The sequence below is a fragment of the Neopelma chrysocephalum genome, unplaced genomic scaffold (genome assembly GCF_003984885.1).
Source record: "Neopelma chrysocephalum unplaced genomic scaffold, ASM398488v2 Primary Assembly neopelma1_91, whole genome shotgun sequence".
NCBI classification, from domain to species: Eukaryota; Metazoa; Chordata; class Aves; order Passeriformes; family Pipridae; genus Neopelma; species Neopelma chrysocephalum.
This window is the reverse complement of record NW_020897753.1, coordinates 5,170,711-5,184,219: the sequence shown is the minus strand read 5'-3', so window position 1 is coordinate 5,184,219 and position 13,509 is coordinate 5,170,711. Positions and strand designations below refer to the sequence as shown.

The 13,509-nt window shown below is 44.8% G+C and overlaps 1 long non-coding RNA gene across 2 annotated transcripts in view; it reads left to right on the top strand.

Annotated features, from left to right (window-relative positions):
* The window catches only part of LOC113972344, a 257,652-nt gene that overhangs the window by 155,324 nt on the left and 88,819 nt on the right, over nt 1-13,509 (top strand). For both annotated transcript variants that reach the window (XR_003535859.1, XR_003535860.1), the window contains exon 6: nt 9,221-9,338. This is a non-coding gene — a long non-coding RNA (uncharacterized LOC113972344). The remainder of the gene's footprint in view (nt 1-9,220; nt 9,339-13,509) is intronic.

Here is a 13,509-nt window from a genome sequence, read left to right as displayed (position 1 = left end):
AGTGGCTGCCTGATTGCCAATATTTACCTTGCTTTATTACATTACTGTAAACTTTGGTTGGCTATCAGAGCCAGTTGATGACTCTGACAATTTGGAATCCGAGGGGCTCTTACGAAATTAAACACCGCCTTTGCGTGCCATCCCAGCCTCGGGATGGGCAAGTGAAAATAAATGTTCCAAAGGTTGTACTTTATATAGCCACAGACTTGACCTCTAAGTGCCTTAAAAGGGCTCACATACTTAAAGGTGCATTACCAGGCCTTACACTAATTCACTGTGATAGCTAAAGTGCTCTGTGTGTACCACAGGAGACCAGAAGCCCTTGAGGATCCTTTAGAGCAGAGCATGTGGGCAGTTAACATTATTCAGCTTGAATTTTGTATTTGCAGCCAGTCATGAGTGAAAGTAGGGGTGGACTATTTGCATATTGTTTCGGTATAAAGCTGGAAAAATGCTTCCATATGTGCAAGTCATGTAACTCCATCCTGTGTGTTTCTCAGATGCCTGGAAAACCCTAAATAAGACGAGGCCCCTTTTTTATTTTCCTTGTTTTTTCTTCTCTTCTTTTCTCCACTGAGAATTTCTTGGGAGCATTCATCCCTCCCTCTCTTTAAGTTTGCTGGTCTAAGCAGGAATACTTGAGACTGATTTTAATTCTTAACTAGATGGACATGATTTATTAATTCACATTTGAAATAACAATTGCAGTCAGAAGGAATCAGCTGAAAGCCTTAATTACATTGGAAAATATGCTTCAGTGTAGCATGGCCCCATCCAGCTTTCAGAATGCATAATTATAATCATTTTTTAATTTTTATATTTGAAAAATTGTGATGGAGACCAGACTCTGCTGGCTACTCACACTGCTTCAAAGCGATGTCTAAATCAGAAGTGAGTCTTTAAATAGATCATTTTCTTACTTGCTTGTTAGTGCCCAACCACATATGTAGACTTATTGTGCAGGGTTTGGCCTCGGTGTTTTGAGTATTATTTTTACATCTGAGCCAACTAGCAGTTTCTGTGCCCAATTCCAAGGAAAAAAAGATGTTAAACTGTGAATGTGCACTGGCATGTGAGCTGAGATTAGGTAATTTGGGAGCACTCCATAGAAATCACATATGGGCTTTGGAGACTGGGAATTCATTCCTGTTCAAACAGTGACCAAATGGGGAACAGGGAAAGCAAGATCAAGGTAATTAAAAAAAAAGCCAACAAAAAAAACAACCAACAAAAAATAAACCACTGAACCTCCTGAATAGAAAAAAAGGCACCACAGAATGAGAAAGAAAAAGCAAAGCCTTCCTTGCCTTAATCTTGAAAAAATATGACAGTTGAGGGAGGAATTGGCTCACTTGACCCGAATGAGGTAACACATGAGCACTTCTAGCTTTGATTGCGGTTCCTGTCACCATTCTGTCTCTTGAGACTTCTGAGTATCTTCCTTCATTCCTTGTCTGTCTGTCTTCACTCCATATTTGTTGTTTTCTGACCATCTTTTCTCTTCCCCGTGACCCTGTGCCCCCATTCTGTTATCTGGGTTAGCTCTTCATTAAGTTCCCCATAAACCTGGGACTAGTTAAGGGAAACTGCTGTGAAGTCAGTCCGTGTGAGACAATCGCTTTGTTATGCCCTGGTATCCTGGAGGAAAACATTCCCTGAGGGCTACAGAGCTTGAGGGGACACTACAGGGTCTGTTCATCCAATGGAACAACCTGGAAAAGGTTTGGATTGGCTTATGGAGGAACAGCATGACTGGCAGCGTGAAAACCCAGCCCCTGCCCTCTGGAAAAGAGATGGTGGAGCTGCAGAACAAGGAACTGTGGGATTCTTTGTTGACTTTGCCTGACCATCTGGAAGAGGCAGGAACCCTTCCCCCTTGGAATGTCCCCAGGCTCAGCCCCTTGGACACAGCAGAGAGTGAAGCAAAATGTAACAAATGGTCATATGGGATGACGGAGAAGGTGGATGGAGAGGGCTGAAGGGGGAGAGGAGCAGCTGAAGGAGCTCATAGTTCAGCTTGAGTAGGAGAGAAAAACCTAATCCCAAACCTCATCTTAATTAGGCTGGAGAAGGGAAGAGGAGGGTTGTGATGCTCATCTGTTCAAGGCCAGAGCAGCAGCTGGGGACTGGTGTGTGCTGGCCACCATAAAAGCCACAGGGTTACTTTCTCACTCTAAGCACAGGATAAAGCAGTGCTCTCAGGTGTTGGAAAATGCTAAAACTTTTCCCTGACAAGATGATACTGGATGAGGTGTCCTAAAGAAAGCAAAACTTCCTGAAGACAGGTCTGCCCATCCCAGAGGCAGGAGCAGCACCACTGACCACACAGGCTCTGATTGTCAGTGTGGCAGCAAAAATAACTTTTTTTCCCACCTTTATCTGCCAGGCTCAGTTTGCTTACCAAGCTATTAGACATAGATTCACAAATGCTGAAAATGTGTATTTCTTCCTCAGCAAAGGGCTCTTCCCAGGATTTTCCTGGAACAGAGTGTTCTGAAATCATACACAGGAGTAGAAGAGTAATTGGTTAAAACAGGGGGAAAGAAATATCACTTTAACCACTCTGTGTCCTTGACTAATGTTAAAAGCTTTTACCTTTTTTTCTCCAAACTTGATGAAACTTCTTACACCTGCACGTGTGCAGAAATGTACTTCTGAAGTAAAACATGGTAAGTGCTCTTCAGAAGTCATTGTTAAAATACAGAGGAGGATCCTTCTTTTATTCTGAGTCCTTCCCTCAGATGTGCACAAGTCTTCAAATATTTTTACAGGAAATCAGTATGGTGGAAAGCCCTTTGTGGTTGTGACTTACCTGATGAAATAATTCCACTTATCCTTGTGCCTAAAAGGTGGAAATGACACAGTTTGTCCGTGCTCTTCCTTAGCAGCTTTTGCCCAGTGTAGCATTGACAGCATTGAACCCCAAACCTACGTGACCCACCTGTGGGTGTCTCGTTACCTCTTCAGATCTTCCACAAAACTTGTCCCCTTTGCTCTCCTCCCTGGGCCCACTGAGGGCCACCACCCACTGCCTGGCTGCTGAGCCCACATCATGTGCAGTTTGGCCTCCTTTTTGTGTGGGGCTTACTCAGACCTGGAGTGGTGTCTTGCCAGAGCTGGGACACACCTCAGAACTTCCCCAGCAGGCTCCTGACCTCCCTGGGACTGGGAAATGGCCCCTTTATAAAAGAGGTTTGTGGATGTTGATAGGAAAAGGCAAGGAGAGAACTAACAGGGAGGCTGTGTCTGGTAAATTCACCTCTTCTGTCCCTTCACCTGACGAGCGATAAATAAGGCAAGTGTGAGACCGTGCTTGGAAATATGGGAGAAAAGGACAATCTTTCCTGCTCTTGGCTTGGCTTCCGACAGTGTTTGCTGCCTGCCAGCCTCAGGTGAGTTACAGACACCGGGTCATCCTTACCTGCCTGGAGCCAATGGGGGCAGGAATAACCCCAGGAACGCTGTATTTCCTGTCACTGACGAGTGGTGTTCGCTACCCCTCTGATACAATCCCCTGCCTGGTGGGTAGAAAGGACAGAAGTTATGTCCAGCTGTTTGTCCATCCTTTCCCAGCAATAACACTGCTTAAACATGGACATGCATACATCTATGTGTATTTTTCCCAGATGCAGATACACAAATATACAGATGCACACCCACAGACATGAGTGTAATGCTGCTGTACGTGCCCAGCTCATCAGCTGTCTGACTGAGAAAACCAGGACTAAGCTCTGGGCAAACTGAAGGTGAAGGGAGGGAATCAAGACTGATCTCTGGAAGGGGCAGACAGTTCCAGTGAGGGAGGATTTCCGAGAGCAGAGGACGTTGTTGCTTTAGGATCTGATTTTTTTCTGAATGTTTGAGTACTTAATGAAGGGTAACACCACAACAAGAGCAAAGTAAGACTTGTTGGTTCAAAAATCATCTCCTTACCTGACCCCCAGAACGGAGATTTCCAAGCATTACCTCTGCATTTATCCTCCTTGACCACGAAAGAAGTTTATTTTTATTCCCATTTTAATGTTAGGAAACTGAAAATCAGGGAGACAATAATTCAGCCTTCCAAGGCCCTGTTTAAATAAGTAGGTATAGAAAGAGGGCAGCGAGCCAGGAAAAGAAGGTCTTCTGAAAACATTTCTGCAAACATCAAGGGGGAGCCAAATGCTTTCTGCTACGCTGGCCCTCCTGGGAAGGACATTTTCTGCAAACCTGGCCTTAATTGGTGCTGAGCACTGGAAAATTCTGGTCCTCTACCCAGCATTTATGGCATTATGGGTCAGCGTGGTGTATCTGTAGCATTAGGCTGTCCAGCCTCTGATTCAATCTTTGCCCTGGCTGCACATGCCCAATTTATTTTGTTTTATTTGTGAAGAGGAAATTCAGGAAGAAAAAGAATACACTTTCCCCCCCTTTCTCTGCTTTTATATTTATTTTTTTTTGTCCTTCTCATCTTTCAGCCTGGGATTTACAGTAGCGTGGCCCATCCTACCCCCTTCCAAAATGCCCTGGAAAGGAGCCATCTGTGGGTTCCCTCTGTTGCTACATTTCCCAAAGAGCTTGCAGAGTGACATTAATTGTTTTGACGGCGTGCACCTATTCGCTGTCGCACACCGCTGCCACCTCTCCTGCCTTTCTGGTCTTGCCTTCCCTCATCTCATGATCTCACACTGCACTCAAATATTTGTGTACCACCAGCTCAGAGGGACTCAGAGCCCTCCGAGCAGAGATGTCCCAAAGTCATTCCAGCGTGGGGAGCGCATTTCATCCTTATCTTGTGTACAGATGGGACCCGCCCGCTCCGCTTTATCAGAACCGGCTCCTCTCTGGATTCTTCCCCCTGGGTTGGCTGTGCAGGATTGGAGCACAACGTCCCCTCCACGTTCCCTTTGCCGAGGTACAAGTTGTTGGCTGCACGAGGAACTGACATTCAGTGCTGCTCTCTCTTCTCCACCAAAGCCATGGAAATCTGCTGGACTTCCCGGGCAATATTAAATCCCAAGCAAAAGCTTTATAAAAGCTACCTCAGAACACTACCAAATTATTAGTATTCTTTCTCGTAATACAGATGAGGTCTCATTTTATTGAAAGAAAGAGAGAGAAAGAGTGTGGTTTTTTTTTTCCCCCAGCCCTCTTGGGAATTATTTTATTGAAAATATCAAAACCGGGAAGATTTCTGCGGTGCCAGGGGTCAGAATCTTTGACTAGTTTGTTGTAATGTGAACACATAAAAATTCACTCGGTGCTCATTCTCTGCCTTTTATTTAATGTACATTCCAGGTAGTTCCACTTTGATTCTTTACATTACTGTCCCTAGCACTGACATTTGCCTTGAGTGTTTTAAATTTCTTTCATGAATTCTGAAGACGGAAAAACTTCAGGAAAATCACCATTGGCTTAATATGTATTGATGTGCTATTACCAGTGGAACGAATTTTTGTTATTCCAACTGACACTGAATAAACAAGTGCTTTCTGTTTCTTCTGGGAAGCTCTGACTTGAAATATCCTTCGCTGTAATATCTCCACTTAAAAATAGCATTTTCTTACTAGCTCCCTGTGAATCATATCTGCATACCTTAATGAGTAAGTGTTTAATATTTTAATTTCTATTAATACAGAATAGTAAGTGCTGCTGGAAGTCAGCTGAAGTAAGAACTATGGCAGGCAGCTAAGTTACATTTCTCCCTGTGCATCATTGTCATCGTCACCAAGTACTATCAATATAAGGACCAGCCAACTCCTAATTTCAAAGGAACTGGGTTTTGCAGTGATTGCTAAGGGTAGAGTTGTCACGCAGACCCTTTATTGTGACAATGATTCATGAGAAGAAAAGAAATCAGCTTGATTCTCTCATCACCAGTGACATTTTCTTTGGACTGGCAGTTAAAATATTTTTTTTTTTTTGCTTATAAATAGATTACTGGTGATCTCTAAAGTCAGGTAAAGGTGACAATATGGAACCCCTGTGGATATTTATGTTAGTCATCTTTTAGCATAAACCTGGGCTGTAAAGTGAGATTTCCAAACACAACCTCGTTACCACAACTTTTTTTTTTCCCCTTTTCTTATAAAAGGAGGCAAGTTCATCTGAGCTGTGTGTTTAAATCCTGTGAAGGTTTGTGTCCAGCTCTGAATTAGGCAGTGTCTCTGATGGCAAGTGATAATCCTGATTTGGAACAACTCTGCTCCCTGAATGCTGGCTCTTCTGCAAGCTGGCATTGCTTGTTTTAGGCTGTGTTGGCCAGTGTTAAAATGCCTTTAAATTCCCCCAAAATGACAGCTAAGGAAAGTATTTGTTTTGAGGCAGATCTTAAAAGAAGGACAGCTTTTGTCTGAGATCATACACAGCATCAGGCACAAGTGCTTCTTGGGGGGTTATGAAGGCTCCATCCATGCAGCTGGGAATGCAGGAATATTGCTGATGCAAAGAGGAATGTGTTTCTCAGGGCTGCACTGTGCACCTCCATGATCTGAGATGAGAAAAACATGCCATCAGGATGTCTTTGATTGCTTTAACCTTTCTGTCCTCCACACTGAGGCAGCCCCTGGAGCCGCTCTCTTGCTTCCAGCCAAGATTCCAACCTCTTTCCAAATATTCCATTTTAAGTAAGCAGGTGGTTGAAGTCTTCCTGAGTCCAGGGACATCTTACCTCTGGCAGGGTTTAAACCACAAACAAAACAAAGGGAAAAAAAACCCACGGAAAACCAGAGTGAACCCGGGCCGGCGCTCGCGTCTCTGCTTCCGACTACGCAATCCGTGTTCTGGGAGTAAACTCAGTTCTGCGTGTTTAATCTGACACCTTTTGCAAGCAACACACTCACTCAAAACACCAGCAATGAATAAACACCACCAGCCCTCTTGTAGATCTTTGATTGGGTAGCTAATTCACAAATGATTGACTACCCAAGTAGTGGGAGCATATGGAGGCTCTGTGAGCGACTGTCAACAGGAGGAAAGTAGTCGGGGAAGCCAATTGTTAAGAACTGAAAACAATAGCGAACAAGAAAGTCCTTGAAGGAATGTGGCACTGGGGCTGCTCAAAGCCTGGATTTATGAAAACGCGGGGCCAAAACAAAAGAAGATGGCAGCATCATTTCCTATATGTGCTCCTCGTTGTTGGTTATTATTATTCCAATTTTTGACACTTGAATGAAATGTGGTATAATTGGGCTTCATAGCCGCTGCTTCAGGCGACATCAATTGCCTTTTTTAAAAATGATGATGGCGTTGAGGGAGACTCTTTTTTTCCTTTTTATGTTTGGAAGCCGCCGCGCTCTCGGTGCCACTCGTACAATACACGAAAGGGGCATTGTACTCCTGGGAGGGTCTGCAGGGCTGGGGACTGATCCCAGGAAGAAATATGAGATGGAGAAGCAAAGTAAACATACTGTAGGATGTTATGCTAAAGCTAATCCCAAGATATCCCTTCTTCTCTTTCCCTGCCTGGGTTTTCCTTACCAGTAGCTCGAGCCTTTCACTTCCTTCCCTGAGTGTGCAACATTACAGGTGTATGCCAGAAAACTCCATTCCCTGCCTTCCTTTGCTTTGATTCAGTAATCAATTCTGTCAAGTTTGAAGGACCTTAAGCTGTCATGAAAGGAAAATCATTCCCTAAACTGTGTTTATTTCTGCTACAAAAAAACCACCCCTGAATCTTTTGTTTGTATTGATAGGTATAGTGCAGGAGTTGGTTGGCTTATTTTGACTCGGGGAGGAAATCAGATGAGAAGCATTATGTTTTTCAAAGTTGTCTTCAGCAGGGGAAGGGAAGATGTGTATTCATCATTCTGCTTTTGCATGGAGAAGCAATTCTTCAGGAGGTAGAACAAATCTTTAAAAAATAATGCTGGAAATACTCTAATGACTCAGAAGACTGAATGAAGCTCTTGTGGCCGAATCCTTTGTGGGCGATAGATCCTGCTGGGCATGTTTTAAATACCGTGCCCCTCATTTCTGATACACCCCAGCACAGAGCAGCATTTCACCTCAGTGTTCCCAAGGGAACTCTGGCCCCCTCAAGGCTGCTGGGGTGTCCTGCTCTTACAGCCTGCATGTCCCCACCATTAAGATTTAGGTGGTGATGTCCAGCTGAAAGAAGCAGAGGATTTTTTTAGCTGCAGTAGGTGAAACCTTTGCCTGGATGAGGTGGAACTGGTGCTGGAGGAGAGAAGGGAAATAAGTTGAGCCACGTCCGTGTAGCTTTAAAATCAAAATATTTGCGTGTATTGAAGGCAGTTTTTCCCTTCAGACAGACCCAAATGAAGGGTCTGGATCCAAACACCCCCAAATGAAGGACCATCTGTACTGCAGCTCTGCTGTAGCTGCTTCCCAGAAAACCTGCCAAGGGATGCGCAGGATGTAGCCCTTGTGCCAGGTGCTGTCAGCAGCAGTTGGATGCTGCTTTCAGACGTCAGGAGGATCCTTCTAAAATTAACACACACCTGCAGGCCTGCACAGGTCCCCAGGTGAGCAAAACTGCTCCCCTTGCTGCTCTCAGGCAGAGAACTTTTCCCTTTTTCCAAGGCCTAAGTCTGTGCATAAAGCAAAGGAAATGCCACTCAGAAAAAGAAGGAGCATAAATGGGGAAACACAACCACAGTAACAGAAATGTCAGTTTATGATGTACAGCTTGTAAACAAGATGTGTGTGAAATCCCCCTCCACGCACACACACATGGGTATGAACTGTATTTTGGGCAGCAGTCCTTTTCATGGAATCCTTGAGTGGTTTGGGTTGGAAGGGGACCTTGAAGATCACCTCATTCCAATCCCCCTGCTGTAGACAGAAACACCTTCCACTAGACCAGGTTGCTCCAAGCCCTGTCCAACTTGGCCTTGAACACTTCCAGGGGTGGGGCAGCCATAAATTCCCTGGGCAACCTTTTCCAGTGCCTCACTACCCTCACAGTAAAGAATCTTTTCCTAATACCTAATCTAAACTACTGTCTTTCAATTTAAACCCATTTCCCCTTGTCCTGTCACTAGAGACCACTGTAAATAGTCTCTCTCCATCTTTCCTGTTGACTCCCTTCAGGTACTGGAAGGCTGCAATTCCTTACTGGGTCACACAGATGCCAGGGGTAGCCGTGCTGATAGAGGCAGGTCCTCCCCTTCTCCCAGTATCTCCTTCTGACTTTTCATTTGCACCAAAATGCCAAACTTCCATTACTTTAAGGCTCTGCCAACTGATAAAACCCCTTTCTTCTTCCTCTTCATCTTAGTGAGATCCCAAGTGGAGGATTCCTGGTGACAGCCAGCGCTACTGCCGGGATCTGGGAGCTGCCTGCGGGCGCCGAGCTGGAGCAGAGCAAGCAGAGTCAGGAGTGCTCATATTGACAGGTAACTCTTGGAACTTCATTGCCTAAAGACACAAATTTCAGAGCAGTTCTTGGGTGTAGGCGTTTAACTACTAATGATTTAGAATCTTTAAACAATTCTAAAATATTCTTTTTAATGAAATCTTTGCCGTTAACCTTTAACAGCTTCCAGTTCACAGAATGCTTTACAAGAAAGGGCAGGAAATCAATAGCTCTGAAAAGCAAAAGCAGCAGCCCTGGTGCATCAGCATGTGCATATCATAGTGGTGTGCCAGTGCCAGGCATTGCCCAGGGCAAGCAGGGGGTGACACACAAGAGCTGTCCCTATGCCTGCCTCATTCCTGCATCATAATCTGGCTCATGGGAAAAGGGAGGATGAGGGTTGGTTTTCATCACCAAGCCATTAGCAGGGGAACCTGGGGAAGTGATGTTTGTCCACACAGGAATCCTCACATCCACTTATTTTTGAGACCTCGTTAGTGTGAGTACGGCAAGCAAGATTTTGACCTGTTTTTGGTGTTGTGCTGGTCCTGGAAATTCTTGTTACTTTTGTGGCTCTACTACAAGTACTATAAAACAGGAAAAGACTTAAAAATTAATTTATCTTCTTCTCAACCTCAATTTGTATCTCTATGCAAACAAACAAAACACACACACCCCCATAAACCCCCTGTTCAGTGAGCTTTCCTGCTTTCCTTTGTTCAGCTTTTCCATGCTTTTGTCTTAGATGTTAGAAGGTTGGACACAAGGTCATCCACAACCCATTTCATGTGGATATAGCAAGTCAGTTCAGGTCTTCTCCCCCTCCCCTCAATTCATCTGAAAGCTCTGCTGTGCAGTAATGGGGCTGAAAAAACAGCCCTCGTGGTGCAAAATAAAAATGCTGCCGTTCCACAGGACTGCTGGGAAAGGATGTCCCAGGTGAGTGTCTGTGCAACTCAAAGTGGGTTGTTTGGATATGTCACATATGACTTCAGCAGTAGATTAGTGTGAGTTTGAACCCTTTTAAGCAGAAGCCGGGAAGGGGTTAGAAATACTTCTGTCATCAATAATTACAGGAACTTCTGTTCAGCCTTTGCTGCTCCTCACGGCCTGGGACATCCTCCTTGTGGAGCCCAGGGAAGGGCAGTTCAGGGAGGATATTATTCAGGGGTGTCACAAACCCCCAGCGTGTGTCACTTGCCGATAGCAATTATTGTGGTGGCAGGGCTCTGCCCAAATGTTGCCATGGATATGGGCTGTGATCTCCTGTGAGTTGTTTGCCCAGTTTCTGGAGCTGACTCCTCTGTGTCTTAAACAATTATTGAAATCTATATGCTCGCTTTCCCTGTCTGTAAAAATGGGCTGACTCCCCTCACTAGTGTATTTGGAGAACAAATTAATAATGTCAGGCACTCAAGAGGAAAAGTTTTTCAATGTACATTTGGTCTGCAAAACTGCTCAATATTGTTATTATTTATTATTCTATGGACTCATCACTCTCAGCTCCCTTCTGCCAGAAGCTGCTTTGAAAGATGGATAAGTTGCACAAAAATTATTTTCCTTCGGTTTTCTTTGTGAGAAGGTTTTAAATGCAGCGTGGGGAGGGGTGTTTTTGTGAGGGAGGGCAAAGGAAGACAAGCTGCTGTGATTAAATGAGTTTGAAAAGGTGGAACCAAGGAAAAATAACTTCACACCTAAAATTCAGATCGCTGTATTACCAAATTTTTTACTCAGATAACAGGCAGAAATACATAGGAGTATAAACAATCCTTTTACTACCTGCAGATATGTTTACAACACTTGGGTTTTCTCTCTGTGCTGTCTTTCCCTCCTCGCTGGTACAGAAGAAGTAGAAGGCAGGCAGAGATGTGAAAAGCCCTAATTACTGTTTGTGAATTCTGTGTTTGAGTTGGCTGATAGATACCAGCATTGCTCCTGTCTCACTCCCTACTTCCAGTGCCTTTCCATCTGGTGCAGCTCGGGCTTTACGCTCCCTCAGGTTGATGTGAAAACTCCTGTGAAAGCAGAGTCATTGATTTTTTTGTAGGTTTAGTGCCAGAGCAATTTTAGGTGGCACAAGGCTGATTTCCTTGACTTTCGCTTTCCTGCTCTTGATACTTCTGTGTCAAACTCAACACCTTTCCCAACACTATCCTCCTCCTCATAATAACAAAGTACTCAGCACCTCCTCCTCCTCACTAGCGCTGTCAGCAGGAGCAGTGGAAGGGTGCTACAGGCGACTGTGTTTGTTTTGACAGTGCCAACTTTCAAAAGAATCTGCTGAGTTAGTGGGAGGTCTCTGTGTGTTTGTGTTTCTAAACATAATTGTTTAATTTGGGGATATTTCACCACCGCGCATCTCGTGGGGAAGTTACAGCCTGGACTTCAGTTCCTGCTTGAGAGAGACGTTGTGGTGAAGAATTTGATGTGCTGCAGCTCTCTCTCATTTTGGAGACAGCTGATGACATGGAGGGACTTTTCCAGGTCTTCCAGTTAGTTGGTGATAATGGAATAAGTAGTGGGGAGATTATTGTCCTGTGTTATTGTAAAAAGTCAGCTGAAGGCTCCATTTTGGTGTCATGGATGTAACCATTTATCACAGTAAAATATCTCTGTAGTATCCATGGCCAAACCAGTGGGATCAGGATCAGACCCTGGAGCTGTGTGTGCTGCCAGGAATGGTGGTCACAAAGACACCCGAAAGGGATTCTGCCTGAGTTAAAGGGTATCACTGTAGACAGATTCTCACATATTGTCTTTCAGGTGTCAGTGACAGGAGGTGCCATGATTTATGACGTGGCACAGGAATCCCTGATTAATTGTGTGGCACTGCTGATGTGCAGGACATGACGTGCAAAGTGTTTTTTCCCAAGCATTTTATAAAACGCAGTAGGCAGGGAATGGACTGGGAGGCTGAAGTCCCGACACTGGGGCTGCCTGCTCACAGAAAGTGTGTTAAATCATCCCTTTAGTCCTCCAGCCACTCTCTCATCCCACTTAGGGGGCTTATCCCTCTCCTCTGAGTGCTCAGGGAGATCAGAGCCCAAGCCCTGCTCCTCGGGCTGGTGTCAGTGACACGCACAGAGCAAATGCCTTCAGCAAAATCTCCGTGGCACCGAGGCCATTTACATAGAGCCAGCAGGGCTATTTAGGTAGGTGCCAACCTGAAAGCTCCTTATTTCTGAGCTCCTTCAGGACTCAGACCTTGCAAGAGACCAAATGTAAGTGGATAAAAGGCTTTTGCACATGTAAGTCCAGTGGCCCCTTCACACCGGTGATAGAAGAAATGGAGACTCTGCCCAAATTCTATTGAAAGAAAATCCTGCATTTTAATCAGTGGATTTCCCCCATTTCTCTGCATACTATTGTTTCTTTTTATTTTGCAGTGTGCCTGCTCGATTCATGAGGCATTTTTGTGTCCTTTCCAAAATGTGGGATAGGCAGTGAACTCAGCTTCAGAGCCATAAGCCTTTTTCTTCCCCACCTAAAAAAAATCCCACCTGCTCTCTCTTTATATATTACCACCCTGCCAACAGCTGAGATAGGGATGTAGGGAGACAGAGAGCGTATCTGTGAGTGTGCTGCTCATGCTTATATCCCAAATGAACATGACATTATCTTTGAACTTAAAACCACTTCTTTGAATAACTACATTTTTTACACAGCACAACAGTGAGCCTCAGCTTATAACAAAAATACATCTGCAGAGGGAACTGGAGTTTCGCCTGCAGGGACTGGATCTGCCTGTTTATCAGTTTGTGCATACAGGGATGAACCCTGCAGTGGTCCTGCCCAAAAATGAAACTAAGGGAATTGTGGGCAGCCCTGTGTGCGAGGGGATTAGGGAGGGGGAGGACTTCCAAAGGGAAAGGCTGCAGCCCAAAACTCAGGTTTCCTGAGGGTGGTGCAAAGGGCTGCTTCTTCCTCCTGGAAGTTTGGTGGCAGTGGAGCCTGTTCTAATCTTGAGCTGGGACTGTTCTCCCTCCTGCCATCCCCACTCTGTGCATTTGACAGTCTGTGGTCTGATCATCTGTGTGAGCTCCTTGGAGACACCCATCCACGTTGAGCCAGAGGACATATATCTCTTGCTCTCTCCTTTTGTGCACTGAAAGGATATTGTTTTGAAAGTCACACTGTACAACAGCCATTGCAGAGGGTGACTCTCAGCTCCTCTGCAAACAGAAGAGAGCTTTGCACGCAATTCAATATAA